The sequence below is a fragment of the Bombus terrestris genome, chromosome 15 (assembly GCF_910591885.1).
Source record: "Bombus terrestris chromosome 15, iyBomTerr1.2, whole genome shotgun sequence".
NCBI classification, from domain to species: domain Eukaryota; kingdom Metazoa; phylum Arthropoda; class Insecta; order Hymenoptera; family Apidae; genus Bombus; species Bombus terrestris.
In genome coordinates, this window is record NC_063283.1 from 669,758 (window position 1) to 690,184 (window position 20,427).

The 20,427-nt window shown below is 41.5% G+C and overlaps 1 protein-coding gene across 10 annotated transcripts in view; it reads left to right on the top strand.

Moving 5' to 3' along the window:
- The window catches only part of LOC100644981 (CUGBP Elav-like family member 4), a 594,520-nt gene that overhangs the window by 349,399 nt on the left and 224,694 nt on the right, over positions 1 to 20,427 (top strand). For 2 of the 10 annotated variants that reach the window (XM_012316659.3, XM_048412822.1), the window contains exon 1: positions 19,335 to 20,179. The exons of 7 other annotated variants lie outside the window; for them this stretch is intronic. The gene's annotated coding sequence lies outside the window, so the exon portion shown is untranslated. Of the gene's footprint in view, positions 1 to 19,334; positions 20,180 to 20,427 lie in introns of those variants that run through there. One more of the 10 variants, XM_048412817.1, reaches the window with a different exon arrangement.

Here is a 20,427-nt window from a genome sequence, read left to right on the forward strand (position 1 = left end):
AGCGCTCTTTACCAAGGAGTCGACCATTTGTCGATTTTCTAATCGTATTAACGCAATTACATCGAAAAGATATATCTGGACAAAGATCTTTTTTCATCGATTCGTCCGAGGCAATAATGTAATATCGACAAACTCGTTTTTGACGCTTCGTCCTTGACGATATTTAATCGCGTAGGTCTTGGGTAATATTTCCAGCGAATTAGCCATTAGTTAGGAAATAACGATGTAAAAATTCATCGTAGAGCAAAGTTAGTGGTATTGTTTGGAGCCGCGAATTCGATAAACTGACCATCAAGATTTATTATGTGTCTCAAATTGAGTGCCTCTAATGGAAAATGCAAAATGGTTTCTCGCACGCCGTCAAAGGTTAACAGCTTTAATTTTGTGGATAAATGCTGCTAAATAAGTGGCATTTCGCTTCTGCTTACAGCATCGGAAAACGCCATTATAACGGCAGAACGTAATTTCATCGCTGTCATCGTTTTTTAACATTTATTATACATCGAAATTAAACGATTGGTATAGAAGGCAATGGGACAATAGCGAGACATTCGGATTTAAGGAAATAATTCTGATCGAACGTAGAATCGCAAAAGTGAGACGTCGCCTATTCGACTGCGTTTATTTGCAAAGTGTTAATAATGGACTGCTTGTACTGGATGCAATTGGCGACGCTCGAATGACTCGGCCCAGTTGGGAAACCCTCACGGTACTTAACTTCGGAACTTACGTAGAGAGGTATCTGAAAAGTTTCTGAACAATTAGGATTAGTTGCGTTGTATCCAGACCAACCTATAGATTTTGGGTGAATGTAACGATAAAGCAGCGAGGAAGAAGGGTAAAGGAGAGTTTTGGAATGGGCCACGAGGGCGGACAGGGGGGAAAACTCGGGTTATAGGAGCTTGCGGCAAGCACCACCAGCGGCGATACACATTAGATACCAAGTTCTTACAACTACCCCTCGAACTGGGGAGCGTGAGTATGCCAATATAAATTACGGCTGCACGATAATGCCTGCTGGCTACCAAAGTAGAAGAGAACCTTCAAGTACGTCGTTTGCAGATTTTCTTTTTGTTCCCGTCTAGTGTTTGCATTCACCACCACGTACCCTATAATTCACGTTTCTTTGTCTGCGAAACTGCCTCTGACAGTTTGTTTACATCGTATCAGATTTTGTTCGCTTCTGCGAAATTTTAGAACCGGACGCGTGCCAATTTTTAGGAAATAATAACCGATAGTCGCGGTATATAGCCTGAATGTTGCAATTATGATTACGATTATGAGCGAATTCGACGTTCGGAAGAGACGGTCGTGTATTTCGCGGCTTTATCGCAAAGATGCCTAAATTCTCTTTAAATATTCACCATTAATTTGGACTACTATTTCGGTCACCCGATAGTGTCTAAGTACTAGATATTCGAGAGTAAGGAATTAACGGCGCAGTCTGAACCCGACAACGTTAAGATATCGATCGATGAGAACATTTGTACAACGAATGTCAGGAGACCGATAGATATATTATCGTGAAAGGGTGTGCATATCTAGAGCAAACCATATGAAAGGTAAAATCGTTCTGTTCGTGTAATCGAATTTGGAAGCGCAAGACTACTCGTATTACCGTTAAGGATTTATTGGGTCTCCGTCTATATTCGAAGCTGTCACAGACAGTACGAACCCAGCAGCCAGCAACTCTTGTCGTGCGAATTCGGTGAGGCGTACAAGAATGTATTGATCTGCTCTGACATACCATTCGGGCACGAGATCTGTAAGTACGGCACTGTCGGCATTTTACATCTTCCGAAGTATGTCGAAGCCTTCTTACGTGAATGATCCCTCCTCGATTCATTCAAAACACGCTTGCGACAATGTTTGTGTTTTAGAAATTCTCGGTAACCAACATATCCGTTATTGAACTTTGTAAAACATAATTGAACTGGCAACTAGACATTTCGCGACTAACATCGATCCGCGAATCATGATATTCTTTGATCCACTTGTTCAACAAAATCCATGTAAAAGGAGACGGGTAATTATATTATTTAGTAAGAAAATTTAGATGTATTGCCACTTTTCTATATAATTAAATATATTCTATGTTAAATTACTCGTTTTGCTTTAACGTTCTATCCGTTTTAATTTCGTCGCGAAGGGGAAACAAACTGAGAGATAAAAGTTATAATATACATCATCGGTTAAGATATCGTGTATGCAAAGCGAAATACAGTAGAAACATTTTCTAAGCATTGCGTTAAAATTCGCTTTGTTTGTAGTGAAATATGTGTACGTTGGTAGCAGCAATTTGATGACGAAAAGCCAGGTGAAAATGAAACTTTAAACAAAGGATAGAACGTTTGTCTCGGAACTTTGGCGAAGTCTAATGGCAAGAAGAAGAGCGCTTCGCGACACCTACGTTTATGGGTAGAAACGAAGGAAATATTCTCTTGTGTGTTCGTCGATATATTAAAGAAAGATTTAGCCAACAACCATTTATAATGGCCATTCGTTTGTCAATATATCCGTTAATAGATATAATTATACGTATATAATTTTAAGTAAACCGAGAATTATGGAATCTAATCCAAAAGATTGTCTAAAAATGCATTTTACTTAAGTATGAGATCGATAAAGATAAATGTTTTGTATAATTCGCAAGTTTTCCGATTTCGTATAAAATGAAAGAGATATCGCCGTTTAATAAGTTTCTCCATACTGTTGGATTTCTTAGAAATATCCATACTTTAACATCTCTCTGTCTACTCCGATATTCACGATGGGGCTTCGAAGACGGCTCTTTTCTTCGTTCATTTCGATTTGTCTCCTATTCCATGATGTTAGGGCGTCGATTGGCGACGGTGTTGAATAAAGAACAGCGCCTTCGATAGCAAGCAATTTAAATTTCTCCTGGACGAAAAAAGTTTATTATTCAGACGAAAGTTGACAGCTACAGCATATTTCAATTTCTGGATGGGTCGAGGATCATCGACCCTGCGAAGCATATCCTTCGTATCGTTATTACTTTTTTTCACGTAATCTAAAATTAATGGATGTAAGCAAAATACATTAAAGCTTTCAAATTTTATTAATCCAATTCTTCGAGAACCGTTCCGTGATGGGTAACGTACATGTAGCGAGATAATTTGAGAGACGATGACTGTCTTATTATTCTTAAATCTAAAATTTCGTTAAATTCCTTGACGAATGACTCCGATAATATTACGGAAGGAAAGGTTGGAAATTAATTGTAAATTGCATCGAGGGTTACTACTTTTTCTTTATCTTTCCATTTCACTAACGACAGCTTCTTATCTCGAAGGACCTTAATTAGAATAATATAAGCTTTCATTTCGTTTACCTTCAGGGCGATCAACAACAAGACCATTTATTATTACTTTTCGTCTTTGCTGCATATTAATGAAGCACGATTGATCTTCAGTTTTCTTTTCTACCGCAATTAAACTGATTTTCATAATCCCTCTCTAAACTTACTTTTATAATGTATCCAACTTTTCAATTTATGTGCACTGATTTTAAATGATACGGATTCAATAAACGGGATTTTAACCAATTCTTAAAATTTGCTTTTTCCATATCGAACCATCTAGCGAATAATTATTAAATATACCGTCTATTCTTCGCTTTTTTATTTAGGATCATCTCCGCCGCGGCTGTATTAGAAATTCCACGTTGCGTTGTATAATTTTTTGCAACAATACTCTGAAAATCATTTCCTAGCATATTTCCTGGCAATTTTACGCCACATATACTTACGCGTATAATATTATTGGAATATATATTCTGAAAATTCGGCTTTGTTAAATCCAGCAACTTTAAACCTGAACAGCTTTTAGTGTTTGAATACGTTACCGTATCGATATGTTGAAATAAAGCGATGAGTTCATGTCCTACATTTCGGAGGAATTTTTACCGCTATCAAACAAAATTGTACCGAAATTCTGTTGCTTGTTGAAACCATACCGTCGAGCAAATAGTACAATCGTTTCTGTATTCCGTGTAAATTTGACATTACAACAAAAGGTTTGTAACTCTATTCCGTAATGCGAAATATGTATTAACTATGTCTAGGTACATTTTTCTCGCAAAATTACAGTAAGAAAAGTAACTCGCTAATAAAGAGAAATCCGTATCGAATATTACGATTATTGTAGAGTTTAAAACTAAAACAATGTAAAAGAACAATTACCAATGCCCGTATAAAAAAGAGAGGAATTCTAGGTGTCGTCTAATTCTTAAATTCTGGCTGCGATGCAACGAATGAATGTCGGTTGATTCTTAGATGACACGAGGGTTTGAATAAAAAGACGAGAGATAGAGAGGACGAGATCTGAGTAGAAAAATGAAAAAAAAAAGGACCCGATAGAAGGTAAAGGAGAAAACCGAGAGTTCCACAGCGGAACATGAAGGGGGTGAAGAAGGGACGTGTCGCGAGTGACAGGTCATTTTCCGGAGCAGAGCACCATCTCGTCGCGTGTGACCTCCTCTCGATCGGATTCAACCCCTTCGTGTTCGCTCTAAGGATCACGGGACTATCCTAACTCTTCCCCTTCGAACAACCAATCCTCGATATCTCGTTTGCCAAATTCGAGCCCGCAATAACGCGCCTATACCAATGTCTAATTTGATCTCCGCTTGGGAAGCACTCCTACCCTCTTTACGCGTGTACGTATATCACTGTGTTAGGCCCATCTGCAAACGTATTTTGTTATCAACCAGGGAAAATGAGCTATTTCGCGCGTACATTGATTTTACATAATTTCAATTTATTTTACTTCAACAAGGTGTTTCAACGTGTTGGCGCATTGAAAACTCTTCGCTGAATTTTGCTAAACACAGCCAGCACGGTTTATAATACAATTTATTCTTTAAATGAGGGAATCGTTGCATCGCCTAGGGTTTCCCATATGCACTTTCCAGAGAACTTAATACACAGTGAGAAACTTCAGAATACTTGGAGAATTTTGAAAATACAATTACTTTACGTAACAACGTGTACGAGAGAATACCCGAAGGACTTTCGCATTGATTGCGGAAATTCTCATTTGTTGTGAGCAAATGAAATTCTACCTAATTAAATGGTAAAACTTTTAACTGATCTAATATCATCGTTTCTAGAAGAGTTCTATAACTTCTCCGAGAGCAAACTTGAATTTCAGTTTTAATTAACTCCCATTTCTCAAACGGACGTACAGTTTAATGCCAATAAATAAGGTCGTCGTATTCATAGTTTTCCACGTGCAACTGACAGAAACAAATTGTGATATATACCAGTAATGTTTTTCTTAACGGCTATTATGTGGAGTCCGCCTCGGAAGTAAAATGGATTCACGCTCCGTACTCATGGCGCGCTCTACGCCACGGGGCGGTGAATCTTCGTTTCGTTGGAAAAAGCCACAATGGGTGCGAGCAATCGCTTAAGTGCAGACCGTGGTTTGTCCACGCTATTTCAAGAGAAGGGACATGGTATTCGCGTCTCTTTACAAACAAATACGACGCTTTTGAATGTTATATCATTAACAAATTATATGCTGATAATTACGTATATACAAGTGTGTTTAAAAATGGGAAACGAAAACGGCCATATAATAAGAAGAAAGCAAACGGGTCAACGAGAGTGAGGAGAGGGGTGGGGGAGGGAGAGGGGGGACGGAAACCGCAGAAGATAAAAAGAAAGAAAAATAAGCTCTACGAATGCGCTGCATGAATAACATGCATTTATGCAGTGCCGACGCAATATGTAAGAAGTCTTCCTTTTCTTATCCATGAAGGACCAGGATAACGCGATGGAGCCTCCATATTTTAGGGGACACGACAAAGTGCTCGACCCACGTCCCACTTCCTCCTCACCTAGCCTATGCATTTATGCAATGACGGGATAATTTCGCGCCTACGCCCATGCGACATCACGCTCGATTTCCTCTTATTTTCTCGATTTTTCGGCAAAGCGAAAAATACGATGTCGAGAAATATCTTCCACTAGCCTTTCATGTCCGTGTACGATTTAATATTAATATCGGCTACTTTTGATTTCGAATTTCATTCGTTTAATTATAAGAGAGCACGTAAGTGGTCTCTTCAAATAAATTTGAAATCGACAAAGTACTTTCTTTGCATCGAGAAAATATTTTCATCTTATAAATCACTTGAGAGAAGGAGCGCGTAAAGATATTTATGAAGCGATCTAAGGTTGCAGTGAAATCTAGTTTCCTGTTGTATTTGGCACAGTACTCCAAACTGTTTAAGTTATACGTCGTTGCTCACGCAGTTTGCGATTATCCATCCAAGTTTGCGTAACAATCGAAAACGTTTACCTAATAATATCAAGCTGCAACAACGTATACGTGCACGACCTACTTAACGTATTGCTATTAAATTCACGAGAAATTGGCGATATCCAAGTCACTCCTAAAGTCAAGGGTTAAAATTTATTTATGGATATCTAGCTGTTATTTTCAATTTTAAAACCGTTTGGTACAAATGACGGAAATAACTAGGAATTAAGTTAAAGATATGCTCGATTATCTCGAAACTCCGTTATACGCAGCAAAAGCGTTATAGCTTGTTATTGATATCTTTCGATATGCGTTGCTTATTCTTAATTAACATCGCTTAAAAATGCATATTTGATCGGAAAGAATTGGTAAACGGATGTAGACGGTAATATATCTAAAATTAATGGGACATTATATCTCGATTGCAAATAAGTTGGCAAAGAGAAATAACGGAACAGTTTCTAGACAGGAGCGTTACCGTAGCGGAAACTTTGTCATCTTAGCTACTCAGACTTTGGCCTGTGGGTTGGGAAAGAGCAGGACCGTGTCGGCGGGGAATCACAGCGCAAATCAGAGTAATTCTACGTTTATCCGATTGGAAGGTGATTTTAAAACTTGCCACTTTCTACTACGAAGAAGTCGCTTCCCTCGTTACGTCTTGCGGAAAACATTTGGCCAACAAAGACAAAGGTCTCCCTCAACCAGTTACATAGCTTTAGTCTTCATAGGATGACCGCCTTAAAATTATATAAAGGAGACTGCATATTTTTATACACGCTCTAAAATTTCGTTTTATCGATCAGCGTTGAAGTTTTTGGCGACAGGAGTTGTTATTGATAAGTTTGTAAAAAGAGAAAAGGAAAAATAATGGTGAAAAGTATGTGAATATTATAATATGATACGAGGATAATTAAATGAATGTAACTCGTTTATTTCTTGTGACATGAATTGTTAAACGGTACGGTGGCATATACCAGAATTGAAAAATATAATGATATTACGTCTGGTGTTATTAGTCAGGACACAAAAACCATTTCGGTCGTGTCGAAGTTGCGACGTTTCACCATACTGTTTGCTTTAGAACGTGCAAATGTTTTTCGTGTGCTAACGTTATTTGTCGAACCTTTGTCAGATTAATTACCTGTTCGTCGATAAATAATATTTACCTTTGTTTCATGAAAAAAACAATTCACTCGCGTTTAATTGCAACGTCACTCAACGAGGGAACCGTCGAGTAATATTTTCGTAAATACTTGACTCCGCGAAGCATAACGTTTCACGTAAAATACGCAGGTATCATTACGTTAATTGGTAAAATTCTCCAAAACGAAATGGCCAATGAGCGCTGTAAGCCGATGTACCTTCGATCTTACTTCCGATTTAAAATCGTACTTCGGAACTAGGGATAGCTTTAAATTACGTCGCGTATCGATACTTCGGAGAATACATTTTTTTAAACGATGCACGCTAAAATCGGCTGCACTTTATTGGAAGTATTCACTTTGAACCATACCGCGGTAAGGCAATTAACGGACGAATGGTGGAGTACCGGTAAAATTTTGGCGGCTACGGGTTTGCATCGGAATTAAAAAAAGGAAATTGCAAGCCACGCTCTATTACTACGTTTAATCGACGCCACATCGGAAATATCTCTGTTCCATTTACATATGTACATTATTATACATACGTTTATTCCGTTAGGGGAATCGAGACAATATCGCGCCATATTCGTACCAGTTTCTTCTGTTTAAACACGGAGTCTGTATTCGTACTACGTACGTACGCACATGTCGAAACACGCCGATCGTTTAATTTCCTCCCTACTCTTCAAATCTATTAACATAGATCGTACTAGTCGTATAGGCCTACCTGTACAACTTGCCGAAGTATCGGTCTTCTTATTTCCGCAACCGGTGCTCCTATGCTGTTTCAACGAATCATCCTCAAAAGTGTAAGTTAACGTCTATGCTGCGATTAAACTGGGAACGTACTATGTCACGAAACTTGAACAGAAGGCGTCTGGAAACCTTTGTTGGAAATTAACAGGATGCTCAAGATTTTTAACCTTTCGGGAAAGAAATAGCTGTCATTGAGAGTCAAGACAGGAGAATCTTCTTAACGACAGCTTGTAATCCACGTCTCGAAGCTGGTCTCAATCAGTGCCACATACTCCATAATTCAATATATCGAACCCTCATCTCGATTGCCTAATCTCGTCCAGCTGGTCGGGTTCCCTGCCCTGTTTCGACTGTCCTTCAAATCGGTACACCGGCTCCTTCTTCCGAAGAAGCACCGGAGTGAAATTCTGGTAGGGTTTTGTCTTTCTATGATTCTGTTCTGATAGAAGCCAGCTTGAGCTCCAGTGGGCACTGAAGAGAAAATGGCTCTTCCGAGTTACCCTCCATCCGCTCTGCACCTCTTAGTCCGTAATTGAATAACGTGTCTCGAGGCACGATCGGGCTCCGGATACCGTAATATACTGGCCCAGAGCTTGTGCCTGCATCTCGCCGACTTCAATTTCTCTTCTTACTGTTTCTTTCTTCACTTTCTCCCGCCACTCGTTAGCTAGATACAAGATGAAAGATTACTCGACGAATGGGAGTAAGCTGTTTTGTAATACGGTTAAATCGTTTCCTCTTAGTCACTTTCCTTATTATAGCGCGTTCAAAATCTGCGATACTACGTCTAACGAGATAATTCTGATACTAAAAAAAAAGCTTATCGATTGACAAACAAAATTCCGTTCACTAGGGGAATTAAAGGTCAAGGCGACCCTTTTCTTCCCTATAAATAATCAACCATTATAGATGTTTTTTCGCTATGTCTCATACTGTATCTCGCTTCCTAATATATTCTTTCCTTCTCGCGATAAATGCTATCCTTGAATAGTCGACCATAATCGTAACAGTAGGAACCAAGTCCGCTTGTAATTTGTATCAGGTAGATATTAAAAGCAAATACGATGCGTGCGATGCGAAGAATAATATCTATAGAATCGATATTACGGCAACCGTGTATGCTGTAGTCCTGTGCTATGTCCCCTCGACGTAAATAATATTGGCGTGTCTTTGCATCTTATAAGCTTGTACGTAGGCTGTGCGTGGCTTGTTTGCTTGCGAACAGTCGAGAAACAGACTTAATATATTGACCCTATTATGGTATTATTACGCGCGAATACCGATGCTCCGGCTCGGTGTGTGCGAATGCAGGAACGCGCGCGTTCACACGCGCACGTTTGCGCTTGTATTTGTGCGTTGCACGACCCTTCTACGAAGTCTGCATCATCCTAACAAGCATACGCAGGCTGTACCAACTGAATTGCCATCGGTGCATCATCGAGGTACCGACAGGTGATACGATAATACTTGACGCGTAGCACGAACAGCAAGGGCCGCGTCTCTTCTGCAAAATCGTGGAATTCGAATCCCGACGCGTATGTCACTTCCGATAGGGAGATACGCGCTAGATGTAACGCCAATAGGAACGCTGTTTTTGCCGGTAGCCGTATCTATGATGCGTTTTAAACGATCGTTGCCGAGACTACGAATGACAAGAGCCCGTGCGAGCCTTGTAAATTTATAATAAACTCCGGAAATATTAATTGACGTTGGAGTTTCAGCGTGATAAATTAATTCGTTGTTCCTCAAAGTGAGGAATTTCGAACGGGATAGAGGACTGGATGGATGGAAGCTGTGAAATTTTCATAACGAGAAAAACTATTCCCTGCCTGTTTTTAATTAAAAGTACAATTTTGCACGACGTGCCCCATTGTTTGTATTCCATTCCGTATCACGAATTTAATCATCCTTTTTTCAAATATTACGACGAACAATCGATACGAAAGTATTTATTTTTATATCGTAGGAATTTAATTGGACGAGTATAAAACTATACACCTAACTATACCTTATGATAATTAATTCGATTTAATTTATCGTCGATCTAAACGTTTGTATATTCACATTAGGGATGTTGTTCCCTATAATATCGTCGATATCGAGATTCCGTGGATAACTCGATATATCGACAACATTTTTAAGATAACTTTGATAAGTTGAATATAGTTAAACGTACAAAATCATTAAGCAGCTCGTTTGGGTGTTGTTCCGAATATTAATTCTCTTTGTCCAGGTAATTATGTCGTAACGCAATAGTTATCAGCTATGATCGTTTCTCTTAATATATTCGTTGTTAGAGCATAACGTTTAGATCGTTCCATGTGGTTCGTATATAACTGATAATATGACAGGGCACGTACAACTGTTTGTCTTCGCACGAGCATGCACTTGCGTTCCTGCAACGCTACATATGTATATCTGAACTTTAACTCGCATCTATCTAGGCGTATATATTAGTGTCACGATAACCGATATCAAATTGCATACAACACGATAGAATCATATACACGTATATGGTGATAAAGTGATAATTAGCAGTGATAAAAGATTCGTTTCAACAGGTGATCATACGGAAATGAATCTAAAGGTTTGTTTACGCGGAAAGAATTATTACGTATAATCGACTTCGCTCAACTAGTAATTACACTCAATAAGATATGTTATTACATGCGATACTTTGTGAAGATAATGACACATTGATATCGCTATGGTCGACGGATTTTATAATACGTGAACATTAACGAAGTAATCGGAACAATCGATGAAACGTTATTCCGAACACCGTTTGAAATATTATTTATCGTTTGCAGAAGGGTGGCGGCACCTGGTTACTGTTGTTTATGTAAATAACGCAAATTATTACTGCTCGTTAAGTGAAAATAGTTAATATCGACCTTGATCGTTGAAAGACACGACGTATTATTGATCATTAGTATATTCCCAATCGATAATATTATTTTTATATGATATACAGCTGCGTTCGATATTTTATCACAACGATAACCTGAAGGTAATACATACATCAGCGAATACAGAGCTGTGTTTAGTAAACTTCGAAAATTAAATCAATCTCGCAATTTATTCGAATTTATGTATTAAATGCGGAACTATCGGTATATTAAGGGAATTTATTAAAAACATTTTATGCCAAAAATTACATTATATTTTATAGAACGTACAAAGCCTTTCGAATTATCATACGGTTATCGTGATTTTATATTCTTGAAGGATGTGCGTCGCAAGATGTAGTTCGGGCTAGAATAAGAGTATCCCGATCGAAGTTGCGGAATGTAATTACAAGGCAAAAAGAAAAACGAATAAAACAAATATAAAAGGAAAAGAAAGATATGAATCTTACAGTTGCGAGTACGCTTTTGTTAAAGTTCAACATGGTAGATCGATATGGATGTAATCGAAGCGAGTCGAGCAAGTTTCGAAAGTATATCTTCAAATTGAATCCGCTGCACTTATTATATTCATATTCAAGCGGCTTTATTTCGGTGCGTAAGGAATTTCGTATTCTACTCTTTCGTGCTTGAATTCGGATGGTTTTCGTATACGTTTGAAATCGGTGTTGTAGCGCATCGATACACCGGTATTGTAAAACCGGTGTCAGTCTCGGTGAGCTCTTGCGTAGACGAGATCGTCGAAGCGCGACGGAATAGAAGGAAAAATGTGAAAAGACACGAACGAAAGAACGATCGGAGGAGCGAGTAGGAGCACGAAGATTCGAGGTGCGGAGAAACAATCTGGAATAGGAACGAACCGAAACGAGAGGAACGAATAAGGACGCCGGTGGTGATAGCGGCTGCTGGAGTCGGCAGTGGTGGCGGTGTGATGGTGGCGCGCGGCCAGGTATAGGAATCGGAAGCGAGAAGCGAGTAAAGAAAGGGCGACGGAAAGTGTAGTCTAGAAACTTTATCCACTTTGCATGCTGATGGTCACAGATTCGGGAAGACAAAATGGCGTATAGGAGCAAGAGAGCTAGCCGAAACGTGGATCGCGATTCACCGGGAATCGATTCCCTTTGTGCTTCGCCAACACCGCCACTTCCACCACTACTACCACCACCTTCGCCGCCACTGGTACAGCGAACGGCGGCACTGCCGTCTCTGCCTTCTCTCCAAACTTTGTAGCCAATTTACGAGCGACCAAGTCAGCGCCCTTCGATTTTACGCTAATCCGATGCCGATGTCGTACCCACCGTAGATGAGACGAACCTTCCTTTACGTTGGAAAGGGGCTGCCGGTTGGCTTAAAAGGATTTCATTTTCTGTACTGCCCACCATTCTTTGCCCGCCAGCTCTGTCTCAAGGTAACCTCTTTCTCTCCGTTTCGTTTCGTTTCGTTTCGTTTCGTATGGTATTCGCATTTCTTCCATGTCCGTACCTTCTCGGCTCGTTCTATTTAGTCTTCGTTCCATTCGACTTTTGTCCCGTTTTCGCCTTTTCTTATCCTTCCGCCTATTTTACCTTCACCATCTTTTCTTTCACTCTCAACCCACCACTTTCTCTTACATCTCTCTAGTAATTCAGCCTTGACGAGGAACCGCAGTCGTTCACGAAGGTAATGCGGTTTACCGGATAGAATAGTGGATACGTTTTATCCGGTGCGGCCGATCGAGTTACGGAATTAAGTTCAGTTGTACGGGAATAACAACCGAGCCGCTTTTTCTCTTCCCCTTGTATCTTTTCGTTTCGAGTCCTTTGGATTTTACGAGAAGTATGATTCGCAACAATTGTAATTGCCTAAAGAAAAACTTTTGTCTTCTTTGATCCGACGTTATTTCTTTTGCTATCTATTGCCAAAAGTAGTATAAGATTACCGAGAAACGGTCCTCGTGAGCGGCCCTAAGGGCTGCGAAGAAATCAGGTTTTGCGAGTTAGGGCAAACGTTGCACAGACTACATGATTTCTTAAATCGCGCGTCAACCGATGATAAAACGCACGAATTGCATCGTATCGCTGCCGATATTGTTCTTGTGGACACTAAATGGTAATTATATGGTCAGCCGTAAAAAAAAACCATCATAAGGCAGTGGTATATGTAGCTACAACGAAGGCAAAGGTTATATTTTCGCACCAGCTATGATTGTAGGCTCATGGAAATTCTTTGATTTGCGATCCGATAGCGGTTGTACGACCGGCTACGATCGATTACATTTATGACCATGGGCGAACCATAATATTTTACAACCTTTGCATCTGCGTGAAGATCTTCGTGCATCCGAACAGAACGCTCGCCAACAAATATTATAGATAGCCATGTTACTCGTGATATAAAAATGAACGGTCGATATGATCGATTTTAATGATTGGTATTATAGAGAATAAAATATATGAAATATAAAAGTAGAATCATACCCGATAATACTAAAAAGGTACGGATCCACGTGGACGTAAAGCGTATAGAAACAGATATATAGAATAAAATAATTATATTAATTTATGCGACTCTTTGTGCGAAATTTAACTGCGGTAGTATTCGCTTAAGAATTGAAATTCGAGTCAATCGTATTACCAATAAAAGAAAGCGATACGTCTCTTCATCGCGTTGTCTTTTTCAGTAAGGAATAAAACGAAACGAAGGTAGGAGGAGCGAAGAATTGAAACAGGACAAAGAGGGGAATAGAGATAGGTCGACATGGAACGGACAGTCGTTAAGGAGACTGAAAGAGGTAAGAAGTCGAACGCTCGTAAAGCAGGTTGAACCGATCGTAAACGCTGGTGAAAGAGCGATGTCGTAGATCGCTATAGATAGAAGGATAAAAATCTCGGCGATATCGGTATTCGTCGAGCCGCGAGCTGGATGAGACTTGACGTCCATTCGATTTCAGAAAATGCCTCGTATATATACGATTGGGAAAAATTGAAATTCCTGGAAAGTAAAAATGCGAGAATATCCATTGGAGCGAGTAAACGAGTCCCGTGAGTCGACTATCATCCCCGTGATTGGAGGGCTGTCAGTCACCAAGGATGGAATGCGCCATTTTTCGGAACGTCCATTCGACGTCCTTCCAGGACCGAAAGGTTCATTAACTTTCGATGATGGCCCTGTATCTCTCCCAGTGTTGAATGCACCACTTCCGTTATACCGTATACGTGATATTACTCTCAAGATGATATTTATTATTCCAAGTTGCTCAAATTTGTAATCGTATGATCTGAAGTTTGGAACGCGGCACGAAATTCGAGACTGTGCATAAATCTTTGCTTCAACCGCTGTTGTATCGTATTCTCAAGTACATAAATTTCTCCGTGAAAACTACGCTTGATAAAAATACATCGCTGCGTGAAACACTCGTAATGCGATGGCTTTGAGCCTGTAAAATTCAACGGATGACGATCAAAGCGACGAATATCGAATCGATCATCGCGAGTTATCGGTCATCTTGCGACGAGCGTATCCGATTCCAACGGTTTACATCGCGCAAACTTTAGAAACTTACGGTCGGTGTAGCAGCGAAGTTTCAGTGAATAGGTTCGTTTCGAACGAGAGAGGAGAACGTACCATCCGTATCGGAATCCCTTTATTGTTTTGCACGTATGAACTCGTAAACAATATGTTCATACGAAACAATGTTACGCGACCGGCGACCAGGGTACGCGTTTCAGCTATACCGTCTCCGTCTGTCGGACGGAGCTTCTTCCTCTGTCTCCATCGCGCATAGTGGTCGAGATTGCGATTCCATTGGTCTAACGTTACCGACACGGCGCTTTGGAGTTTCGACCGCAGAAAACAATGGCTAGTCGCGCGATGAAATCTGTGAATAGCGTTCCATGGTACATTTTTTCCGGCCCGCGTCCATTCCACGAAAACGGTTGAAAATTATTCCGTACTTGTAGCAAAACTACATTGGATGCTTGACGAGGCTTTTCATTAGGAGACAGTAAAACTCCGCCTAGCAGTCTTTCACGTCGTTTATTTTAATTACGAGGTTCTACCCTTGAGCGACTGGCTGGATTTATTTAGTGGAAAAATGATTTCGGTAACATGCTTTCCGACCATTATTAAAATCACCGCGCGAGGTACACTGGCAAACGGAATACACGGTATACCCGTTTCTTTCCGACGCGATGCACACTGATCCACTTTAGGGAAAATCACCACCGGACGATTTGCTTCGATATAATGGCTCTTGGTTACCTTCTCCTGCACCCGTCTACTAGATTGTCCAAATCGTATCAACTTAATTCATATTCACGGTACGAGCGAATTTGCTAGCAGAAAGTCGAGAATCGAGGGGGATGAAGACACGCAACGAGCGGAGGGAATCGGCAGGGCGGGAGAAGGAGAGAGAAAGAAACGACGGTAGGTCGGGACGAGGGGTAACGGTGGGTGGTCGACGAGCATTTGCCCAAGCGAGCCGGGTTTTAGCCCCGCTTCCGTCTCATTACTCGCTACGCTCTGATTGAATTACCTACAATCAACATCAAACATTTTTAAACTCAATTTCATGTACGTAGAATCGTGTATTTTCCCGCTTTTTCTGCTTTATAGAATCGCTTTGCGAAGCACGAACCCCCTCGTACACGGCGAACCTATTTCTCTCTTATATTACGGATATACGAACCGACTGCGTCGACCGTCGTTATTGTATAATTACCTCATCCGAAGCGTCCGAGGAGTGCACGTTGAAAAAACAACGACTTAACGTTTCGTTTAAGCACGTTTTCAAATTCACATCCGTCTTCCAGCTACGTACCTCTTACTTTCTTCCTTATATAAATTGATCAAACATCTCGTTTTCTTGATCTTGCTCGCTTTTATTTGTCCTTGCATGGAACTACGCTCGTAAATCGCCTCTAACAAGGTTTACAATCGAAATTTAATTAGGTAACCTCTGAGGGAACGATTCCTTGGAAGCCTTGCCATTGTTAAACTTTTATTTCGATGAATTTCTTTGTTCTGTTTTGCTAATCCTATTATCATGTAACAGATTATTGGCCTCTTGTAATTTCATTTGCCAGGGTACGAGAATGTGATTTACTACCTTGTATTATTATAATTAGTCCATAATCTCGAGCATGTATCAAAGACTAGAGAAAGAAAGAGATCTGGACAGAAAGACAAAGAAATGTGAAACGGAAACTACATAAATTTGAGAAATCGTTTAAAAAACGATTGCAAGCAATGCGATAGATTTTTAACGCGTTTAAAGAAAATCAAAGATGTAAAAAATCTTCATAAATGTCGGTTTGTATATGGAAACGATGATTTTATACGCGTGTGCAAATATTGTCAGAAAGGTCACACTTCAGAATCAAATAATTGGATGCGCGTAGTCTGTTCATCGAAATCCATAATAGCGGAATTGAATCGCTTTCCCGAGAGCGCGATTGATTTGCCGAAACGAAGCACTAATCAAAATTAATTCCCATTATTTCGTTAATGACACCAGGCCGCGTCGCGCTGCTCGTCACGCTTGCAGGCTCGATTTGGTGCGAATTAAGGATAATTAAGAATCCATTTGTATCCGAGCGAATGGAAACTCCGACCAAGCGAATTCGCGAAGAAACCCAACTTGTAACAATTACTTTCTACTACAAATCGAACCTTTCTCGATCTCTTTCATTTAATAAATCGAGAGAATCGTTTTAAACTAAAAACTATAAACGTTTTCGGAAATTCTGTTTCAAGATTTTTTCTTTTTATATTTTCCTTTTTCTTCTCTGGACGCAATTTTCGCAGTAAAAGCTTGTCATAAACTTATACACAACGTTGACGCTTCTAACGACGTATTTTGTCGTTGACAAAGTTAATTTTTTTCGTTACAATGCAAACTTCATCGTGACGTAACGTTTAACTTCGCCTAACGTTGCCAATCCGTAACGTCGATGATCCAACTAAAAATCGTGACCTTTAGTCTCTTCGAAAACTTATCTTCCGAGTTTATCAACTTCGTAAACTGACATGGTTGTAATTTTAAAGTACCTGCTGTAACTTCCCAAGTAGCCGTACAGTTATTAACTCTTCGTAGGTAATTTAAAAGTAATCACGCTAATGAAGCACAAAGGCATCGCGGTAAGCATGCAGAAACGATCATGCCGTATATACGTATACGTGTCTCTTTATGTATAGGGATATCTGTGCAGGAACGCATCCGGAGCAATTCATTCACACTACATGGAAATCTCATTAGGCCCAGATACATATAACAGCTACCTCGCGACTAATGGTTGAGTTTGAATCGAGCCACAGGACAGACGCTTTAGGCGGAACTTGATCGTGTCGATGCTCACGGTGCGTGAGCCATGACGTACGTTTCTAATGCATAATAATCGCCAGCAATACTAGTTGTATTGCCATGAAATTCGGAATCGTGAGGTATAAACCTTTTGGGAACCGGTTATTTCTACTACGATTAACTTTCTCGTTTTCGTATTTTAACGAATTCTTCTCGCAACGAGAACAAGCTATATGCCTAGCTAACTAAAAATCTATGACCTATTAATTTAAACAAAATTTATCCATCGCAAGATCTCGATAAAAAAATCATATAATTATATTTAATCTACACATGTAGATTACACTTTTGCAACAACGTTCTATTTAATTTATTAATCACTTTCAAAGATTGAGATATAGTACCCCGTATGAACTCTGTCGACATATTTTAACGACTGCAATTAATAAGTTAGAACAATACGAAGAAACGCGATGAAAATTAACAGAAATTCCATGACACGGAAGTCTTTCGTATCGCCGAAAGGGGACCGCATGCGCGCGATTTAATGCGAGGCAGGACGCGCGCGTTTGTTGCATTCTTGGGGCGACTTATAGAAATTCTGTACGTCGACCGAAAAGTATCGACAAAGGAAAAGCGTGGCTTCCTCGTACGGCATACTACCCCTCCCTGTACATTGGCATACTCGTAGATATAGGACTGATAGACAACGCGCGGCAGCGTTACGAAACACGAAGGCAATGCGCGCGTGAGGTATAGCGGACGGGTATGCAGGGACTTCATTATAACCTCATTGCTTCCCAGCGAGTGCATTCGAATTGAAAAATGCGCAGGCTTGTTTTGAGCTACGGTTACCGTGACAACGCGCGTATGCCAGTACATACACGTATGCACCTACGTATACGCGCGCGTTCTTCTCTCCCTGTAGACAACAGATCCTCTCCGTTTCGCTTACACCGGCCACGCTTTTTCTCTTCTTTCCACCATGGATTTCAAGCTGTGCGCGTCGCACCGTCGACGTTCATCGAAAGGTAGCGGCGTATTCCGCTCGACGAGCAACGAAGACAAAGAGAGAAAGTGTGTGTGTGTGTGTGGCAAAGCAGGACGAATCGAGGTGGGCACAAGAGAGAAAGGGAGTGAGTGAGTGTGAGAGAGAGAGAGAGAGAGAGCCTGAGGAGGGAGAGGTGAAGAGAGGAGAGGAGAGTGTTAGTAGAGAGGGTTGAACCGGTGTAGGGGGTTACTGGATGGTCTGAGAGAGGAGTGCGCAGCGACGCAGCAGGTCGCGAGGGATGGTGTGCCGGGGACGGTACCGGCAGCAGCGGCGAAACGCGGGCATCGGCGAAGCAGTCACTATGACAACGGTGACAGGCGAGGTGTTAGTGCGCATCCGTGACCACGCCTACGTCACGATGCCGTGACGTCATAGCGTCGACGGCAACGGCGGCTGCTACCGACGAGAAACGTGGCGCGCGACGCTCATCGGTCCTACGTTAGAAGAGAGAGAATCGCGGCCGCCTGTTGCTACTTCACTACACGGAGGGTAGGCAACCCCGTGTGCCTTCCCCCTCTTTCGTTCCCCGTTACTTCTCTCCTTCTCACTTTCTCTCGATCATTTTAACTCCTTCTCGTTCTCTTTCGCTCTCTCTCTCTCTCCCGCCCTTCCTCCCTTGCTCGCGCCCTCTCTCTCTCTCTCTCTCTCGCTCGCTCGCTCTCTTCTCGTGCACCTTGCTTCCAACAACGAGCGTTAAAACAGAAAGAGAGCGCCCTCTGTTACGATCACGCTCAACGATCGCCCATCTCTTTTCTTCGTGGTCTCGTTGCTCACCTCTTCTTTCCTGCCCTTTCCTGTTCCCTCTCGTTCCACGCGTCTCGGTTCAACTTTCTACTTTTACCGGCCTGTCTTCTTCTCCCTCCAGAAATGTCGTCGTCTCTTTCTTAGCCTCCCTCTCGCTCGGTCTTTTGGCTCTCACCATTCTCCCTCCGATGGTCGTGCAGAACCGACGTTCGCCACCACCGTTGCCGCTACCCTACCACCGATTTCGAACGACCAACTCCCTCGGCTTCCACCTCCTTGCCCCCTTTAGCCTTCCGGCGGGCACCCTCCCGCGCGTGTTACCAGCCAGCAGCGATCCCCACGGCCACGACCGAGAACCGAGACCGAACGAGAGTCGTCGGCTCTCCGCCAGTCAGCCATCCGACTCGTCGCTACGCCACGCCACGCCGCGCGCTGCGTGTCTTTTCGAAATCGTGTTAAAAAGCCTGTGAAATAGAGCCCCTCTGCCGTCCCCTATCCGTGTTGCGCATTCACAGTCAGAATCTCTCGTACGTATCTGTCGTGTTTTCGTGCACGGTTTTTGCATTCGACGAGTTTCCGCTTGCTGTTTCTAGTGACGGTGTCTCTCGCACGAGAGTGAAAATAAACTAATTAAACGACTCGAAGAGCGAAAACGTTGATACCAAAAAAAAAAGAAAACGAAAAAATAAACGAAACAGAACGAAATAAAGCAATATCGAGGGTGAGAAAGAGTCACCTATGTCCAGTCGTATGTTGTTCAAGAGGAGAAGAAAGTAGAAGCAGAGAGGAAATCGTGGAAAGAGGGTGACACGTGCGTGTACGCACCGCATTTGACACAGGCACACAGACATACACACCAGTGACGCGCAGCAGAGAGAGATTCAGAGAGCGAGGACGCAGGTTGTCAGACTTGTGTGGTGATCGTCCTCGTGGTTGCTTGCGACGTCCTTGTGGCACATGTGCCGTGCAGCGACATAGGACATTCGTTGGTCAGCCACGCATATGGATCATAGGTTAGATTTGTACACACATCTATCATTAATACCTACATATATACTTTCGTTGGATCGTGAATATATTTAGGAGAATAGGAAAGGTGGATAGAGACTCGCGAGCCGAATAAGGAAAGCGAGGCGAATAGGTGAACGAGAGAAAGCGAGAAAGAGAGGGAGAGAAATGCAGCGAAAATAGGAGAAAGAGGGAGAGGAAAAGGGAGAGAGAGTGGAGAGAGAGAGAGAGAGAGAGAGGGAGAGAATGAGTG